Here is a 7525-nt window from a genome sequence, read left to right on the forward strand (position 1 = left end):
GTGGGGGACAGCTGGGCTCAGGGGTCACAGGTGCCGCCCATTCCCACGCTGGAACCTGTTCCCGGCCTTTACAGAGGCCCAAGGGGAAGGGGCCCTGGAGGCGTGTCGGGGAAGCGGCGTGAGGGCCCCCTGGCGGTGGGGGCTCTGGGGCCGCATGGGAAGAGAGACAACTGGGCGTGGCCCGGAGGCGCCCCAGCCTTGTGAACACTATTTGAGGGGAAAGGCCCTTAAGTCAGGACCCTCAAGAGAGGGATTCTCAAAGGGTGACGCTACGGTGAACCCCTTTCCCTGCGGGGAGCAGGCGGCACCAGAGTGAGACCTGCACCCGCACTGCACACGCACACCCACCCGGTCACGTGGGCACCGGCTCAGGCCACAGGGCAGGGCTCAGGAAGGGCACAGAAAGTTCAGGAACTCTGCAGCCGGGAGCAGCCAGCCGCTGTTTGTGAGTGGGTAAGTGATGAGCTGGCTAGGGGCCAGTGTTGGCGGTCTGGGTCTGCGCGTGACTCTGGGACCCGGGCCTGTGAGCCTCAAGGTCATGGTGAGCCCCCTCACGGGCCACTGCGCCCCTCGTTACAGGCCGCTCCAGGTAAGGAGCCAGCGAGGCACCACACAGAGGGCTTGGCCGTGGAGGGGACCAGTGCTGTCCTGTCCGTCCTGGGGCCAGGCCTGCTGCCCGCCTCGGCTCGCTTCTCAGTGAGCCCGGGGGACCTGATGCCACCCGCTGTCCCTGTGGTGGAGTGCCTCTCCCAGGACTGCACAGAAAGAAGTGTGGGGTCAGGGGCCAGCGGCCCCCCTGTGATGGGGGCCCAGGCCGGGGAGACCCTCAGGCACCACGGCCCTGCTCCAGATGAGCGGGGACTCGCCCAGGAGAGGCGGCGAGCCTCCCCACAGGTTTACCTGTAAACGCTGCTGCCGTGCCCGGGGCAGGCGCCATCCTGCCAGGCGGCTGGAGCCAGCTCGCCGCACCCTCCTGACCAGCCCTGAGGCACACGCTGTTCTTTTCTCATGGGGAAACTGAGGCCCAGACGGTCAGGCGAAACGACCAAATGGCAGGGCCAGAGCGGGAGGGCACTGGCAGCCTATCCTCAGCTGGCTGTGCACAGCGGGCGCCGCACACACAGTGGGCACCTTGCGCACAGTGGGCACACAGCTTCAGCAGCTGGCTGCGGCGCCCCCTGGTGGAGACCGTGAGCACAGCGCTGTTTCTGCCTGGTGCCCTCTCTGGGGAGGGACCCTGACCCCCACCCCCATGCCACTCTGTCTGTCTCTCCTCTAACCCTCTGGCAGTGCCGACCGATCACATGTGAGGTCCCACCGACCACCCGAGCCAGAGTGGGACGCTGGGGGCACAAGGGGGTGGTCTGAGAGCAGCTGCACCACGCCCCGTGGCAAACAGGGGTCACACTAGTGACCCCTTTGAGGCCAGTCAGGGGTGTGTACGATTCTCAGGGCTGCCACTGTGACCACCCAGTGAACTGGCGCCTCACGAAGCCCTGTCTCTGTCTGGAGGGCGACGTCTGAGGTCTGGGGCCTCAGGGCCCCCTCTGCAGGCGCCGAGGGGCTGAAGTCCCCTGCCGCCTCCAGCTCCCGGTGGTGCCACTGCCCTGGCCCCTGCATGTGCCCACGACCATATGAGGACGCCGGTCTTGGGTTTAAGGCCCACCTAGTGCAGCCTGACTGACCTCTTAACTCACGACATCTGCAGATACCACGCTCCAAACACACACACTGAGGGCCAGGTAGACATGCATTTGGGGGGAGAAACTATGCAACCCAGCACAGCCCCCAATTCACAAAGACTCAGGCCCAAGTCTGGCCTCCCAAGTCAAGGCCTTCCTGAACTGGCCCCCTCTGCTCTCTGCATCTATGTCAGAGTGACCACTCCCAAGCCTCCCTATTCACACAGGTTCAGTTCCCAGGCCTCACTCATGCAGTTCCCATCTTCTGAAAGATCCCGCTGCGGTTTCCCACAGAGAGCACTCGCTCTGCCTTTAAGCACAGCTCAACTACCACCACCTCCAGGAAGCCCTCCCGGACTCCAGGTGGGATTTGCTGCCCCCTGGCTTTGCACTGCTGTTCACTGTCTGCGGAGGTAACCTCGGGCCCTCCCCACACCAGAGGGAGGCGTCTGTCTTGCTCAGGGCAGCATCCCAGGCCTGCCCAGCCCTGCCCAGGCTTGGGCGCTTCACAGACCTGTGGAGCTGCTGCAAGAACGGCCCCGCATCTAGCTGGCCTCAGGGAGTGTTCCCACCAAGGCGCCGCCCTGCCTGGCCTCCTCTGCTCCAGCCCGGTACCCACGACTCCGACCCTCCCAGAGCCGTGACGCTCACTGCGGCTGCACGCGGTTCCCGTTGGGATCTCGAGGTCTGGGGCTGGGGCCCTGAGAGAGCTCAAGTTCCCCAGGGGCTTGCGCACGCGTCAGCTCAGCGGCGTCAACCAAAGGCAGGGAAACGGCTGGCATATTCTTAAAGGGAGCCCCACGCGAGGTGGGCTCTCCCGAGGAGCTACGGGGGCCCCGTGGTGTGAGGGATCCCTGAGGGCCGTGCCTGGCACCTCCGCGGCTGTCCCTGCTGTGACCCGGGGCTCGCCGCCCCCCAACGGCCGCTCACTCCCAAGGTGTCTGCCCGCGCTCCCGGCTTCCCGCACCACACCGCCGCGCCAGTCGCAAATACCCAAGTGCCACCTGGACCTCCGCTTGGGTGTGCAGCAGCCCCTGCTAACGTGCCAGGAGCGAGCTCTGCCCCTCCCACAGTGAAAGCCGTCCCTCCTGGCAACGCCATCCCTCGGCTGCTGAAGTCAGAAACTTGGAGAGCTGCAGTCCTCTCGTCTCCTCCCGCCAGCACATCCTGACAGCTCTGTGCTCCAAATGTCCTCCCTCCGAGGCTCCCACCCTGGCCCCAGCAACCCCCACGTGGTGCCCTGCCAGTCCCTGGCTTCTGTCCTTGACTGCCCGGGCTGTTGCCCACTGGCGAGAGGGTCTCTACTCCTTCAGCTCTGACCGCGCCGCCTGGAGGTGCCTCTCCCCGCATCCCACAGGTGGCAGTGGATTCTCTTGCCAGGAGGCTGGGGCAGTCAGGGAGGACTTCCCGGAGGAGGTGAGGTTTGTGCTCGCGGCTGATATGGATGGGCAGCCAGGAGGCGGCGGTCAGTCCACCATGGCCAAGGACGGGAGTTGAGCTGAGCAGGAATGGCAGGGAGCCAGTTGCAAGGCTGCTTTTGAGGGAGCAGTCGTCAAGGCCGGCCTGGGATAGCCCTGGGAACGCTGTGCATCGGGGCCCTGTAGCCTTGATGACTTTGCACTTGACCTGCTTTGCAGCAGTCCGTTCCCAACAGCCCTTCCCAATGCCTTCCACGGGCCAGCCGCTCTCTCTGGGGTCTTACACAAGAAGCACCCTCGTCACCTGGGTGCTGGTTAGAATGCTGGTTAGAAACGCAGACCCAGGCCCCTCCCTGGTGGCCCCTCCTTGGGACGCAGCACTGCAAGCTGGCCGCTGTGGCTTCAGTGAGAGTTCGATCCCCCACCCTGGAGGTGACCCAGAGGGCGCAGCAGACCCGCCCGCTGCTCCCCTCAGCAGTGGACTTCGTCGATCTGCCTGCTCTCCCCACTCTGCCTCTGGTGAAGCGTCTCACCGCCCCTGCACCTCTGGCCTGTGCCCCAGTTCTGTATGCACAAATAAATAAAACCTTACAAAAAACAAGAAAGCGAGGGGAGTGGCCACTGAGCCAGAAAGCGAGGGGAGTGGCCAGGGGCCAGCAACATGAACTTTAATACACCGCCCAGTGGGCACTGACGACGTGGAGCGTGAGAGCTAGCTGGAACCTTGAGCCCGAGTCCCGTCCACCGCTCTGTGCCAGGAGCCGGCCCTCTGTCCCAGGAACGCCACCGGCACGGCGCCCCCAGCCACCAGAGCTGCAGCGTTGGCACCAGCCCTCCCACCCGGGGGGCTGGTGCCCCCAGAGCCCTGAACCCGAGGCCGTCCTCCCGAGGTGAGAGCCAGGCTGTCGTCTCCGAGGGGGGGAGCGGCTGAGCAAAGACCTGGGCACGGGCCTAAGTGGAGCAGCCTGTGCGAACCTCAGTCTTTCCCAGGGTCCACCCCTGGGTGCTCCTGGCATCTAGCGGGTGCCGGCCAGGACTGCCGCTTGACCCCCCACAACAAAGGATGTGCCCAGCGAGGCCGCTGGGCCGCGGTCAATGGGAGCTGGTGGGCGCACAAGTCCTGTCTGGCCGTGGCCATGACCGTGACCGAGCCCTCCTTGTGGATCGGGCCGAGCGGACAGAAAGCCCCGACGTCCCACCTGCGCAGAAGGGCGGCGTCTGACCCGCCGCTCCACCCCCTGGCCCTGGCTCCCTCCGGGCTTGGGACACAGGAAACCCACAGAGCGGAGCCACACATTCAACCTTGAGAAATTAGGGGCCCCTCCCAGCCCTGGCTCCAAGCCCCCTCCCGCCTCCAGCGCGCTGGTGAGCACTGGCTTCGAGAGCGGTTCATATTTAATAACGCAATTTATATTCCACTCTCAACATAAACTATTGTAAAGGCGCGCTAATGTAAAAATACATCTGGCTTGTCAATAGTTTATCTTCTGGATCTGCATCTAAATCCCTGGGCCTTTTTGACTTATGGCTGCACCACTGTCTAATGAATAAAAAGGTGCAAATTATAGGCCCGGCTTTAATGCTCATCATAAAATTAGGCGATAGTTGCAAAAGCTGCATTCTCCTGCCCACAGTGCGGCCACAGCGAGCCATAAATAAAGTGTCTTTAATGTATCCCAGGGCTGTGCAAGCCCAGGAAACAGTGTGTTATTGCCCGGCCTTCGATGGGTCCGCCACAAGTTCAATGAAGTGATAACGGATCCATCATGTGAATTTATGTTAACTGTCTCCTCGCAAAGCCACGGCCTCAACACTGTAAATAGCCTACAATCCTTCTAGCAGGCCCGCCTGCCAATAAAACCGTCACGCCAGGCTGGCAGCAAGCACTTTCAGGACAGGGGGACAAGCCTCTCGCGCTGGGGGCCGGCGGGGCCCCCGCGGCCTGCCCATCTATCCTCCCTGGCACGTCAGGCACACGGGGACACATGGCCTCCCGGACGGCAGCTTCCAGTTCCGGGGGCCGCAGAGGCCAGCTGCTGGGGCGGGCGGGAGTGCGGGGCCCAGCCTGCTGGCCCTCTGGCTGGATCCTGGGTGACACCGGTCACCTCCTGCCGCTCATACTCCAGGGAGTGAGGTCTGGGGCCTGCTGGCCCTTGTCCACCGCATGGTCCGCCATCCCTTCACCCATCTTCTGGGGCACCTCTGCTACTTTACCAGCAGCGCTTTCTGCGTTCCATCCCGGGTGGACACGAGAGGACCCAGTCCCTCCTGAGCGCAAAGACCGAGCGGGCTAATCTCCACGCGTGTCTAATTGAGGGAGCCTTCGGGCGCCGACCGTCACGCCTGCGTCTCAGCTCGCGCGTTGAGACCCTCGCACCAGCGGGGCTGTGGAATCACACGGGGCGGGCGAGAACATCCTTCCATGGAGCAGAAAACGCCAGTCGCTCAAACAGGGCCTGGGGCCGATGCCGCATCAGGTTTGAGGGGCGCTCGACCTCGCCAGCCATTCAGCCGCTATCGAGGTTCCCGAAATATCAGCTGTCGCCGCGCTTCCGAGGAAGCCCGTTCTTGTCCCCTCTGGCCCGGCCCAGAACGGGTCTGACCACGGGAGCAGCGGTGGACAGGCCAGGCCCGCCGAGGAGCCCGCGGTCCGGGGTGACCACTGGCCGCGGTGGCCCATCCGCGCCCCTCCTGAACTGCTGTTCCGGGGTCGGCCTAGAGGGTGCCTGCTGGGATAGCGCTGGGTGCACGTGACACATAGGTGTGCGGGCCCTGGGGCGTTAGGTGGGCCCCCCAGGACTCATTCCCAAGGGGTCTTTCCATCCGGAGTCCCGCAGACCCAGCTGGGCCAGGCACCCTCCATTCCCGTACTGCCCCATGAGAGGCGGCACCGGTGCCCTCCCCACGCCCGCGGCCTCACCTCCAGGTCCTTCCACGCCAGCGACCCTGGGGACTGTGTCTAATGAACAGCAGATGGCGAAGTGCTGGGGTCTCTCCTGAGATCCCGAACAGCCCGAGCCCCGCACGCCCGCTGCTGACCCGCTGGCGTGCGGCAGGCCGCCCTCAGCAGCGGCCACACGTGAGGGGCCTCGGGCCAGCACCTCGAGGACGAGGTGCCCCCACCACCCGGGCCGCCGCCTAGGGCCCTGCTGCGGGGTCCAGCCCCGCGCGGCGGCCTGCAGCTGTGGATCTCTGGGAAGCGGGCCACACGCAGCGTGGCCTGGGAACCCCCATCCTTGCCTCTCCCTCTCCCTGGTCCCTGCAGGCCCAGGCTCGCTCCTGCTCCCAGTCCAGCGCCCCGCCCCCCTCCCCCGGAGGCTGCCCGCTTGCCCACGAGCCAGGCTCAGTCCACCCCGCCCCGGGAGCCCCACCCTCCAGGCCTTTCGGTGCGGCCCGCTGCATCTCCGCGGCGGGAGAGGGCCATGACCCGGTGAGCGGCCGCTGCCGGCCCCAGCATCACGGTGCCGGCATCCTCGGCTCACCCGACCTCCCAGAGGCAGCCGGGGCCCGGGACAGAAGCCCTGGCCACTCGGCCACTCAGTAGCAGGCGCTCGGGACACCTCCCGCGGGGGAGGCCAACAGTTCCCAGGGTATGTGAGGAGGCGCTGGGCCCGCGACAAAGGGCAGCTGCCCGGCGCCCGGATTGTGCTCATCTCAGTGAGAGTTAGAAAGCTGGAAAGTGGAGACACACATACCGCCGGGGGGGCGGTCCCGGACCGCGAACACACTTGCCCGGCTGGCATGACACGGCCAGCACTGCCCTCCGACCCTGTCGGGGCCTGAGCCGCCGGCTGGAGGCCGGAGGGACAGACTGCGCGGGTGGACGCGGGCCAGGCCCTGCGGGGTGCGTTCCCGGCACAGTCGGTGCCCCACAAACGCCGGGTAACTGGAGCCCCCATGGCCGCTCCCAGGCCTCCCTGGTGCTCAGCCTCCGGTGCCCGACCTTCCCAGCTGGGAGGTCCCCACATCCTGGAGCGCAGTCGTGCCGCTGGGCACCAGCCTGGCCACCTGCCCCGGGCCCCGCCGGCAGCCGCCTGCCCCGCCAGCTGGGGCGGCGGCCTCTGTTGCTTCTCTCCTCCCGGGAGGGCGCCCCACCTACCCCCCCATTCCCATGGTCCTCAGGACGCCCTAATAATAGCAACGCTAAATCCTCCCGGCCAATTCTGCTCCATTTCTATAAATAATGTAGAATCTTTTTATTTACTGACAGGTTGTAAAAGTATCAGGGAGAATAATGCGAAGTGAGGAGCTGCTGAATAATGCATGGTCTCGCCCCTCCCGCCTGCACCCCACGGTGCCCGCCCGAGGACTGGGGGAGCCGAAGCTCCCGGGGCCTGGGCACCACCGCCCGCTCACTCAGACTGCACGGGCTGGGCTCCGTTTGACCTGGGTGGGCGCCCCGGGGCCACTCGGGGACGCCTGGTC

Source organism: Condylura cristata, unplaced genomic scaffold (genome assembly GCF_000260355.1).
Source record: "Condylura cristata isolate star-nosed mole 26May11 unplaced genomic scaffold, ConCri1.0 scaffold00039, whole genome shotgun sequence".
NCBI classification, from domain to species: domain Eukaryota; kingdom Metazoa; phylum Chordata; class Mammalia; order Eulipotyphla; family Talpidae; genus Condylura; species Condylura cristata.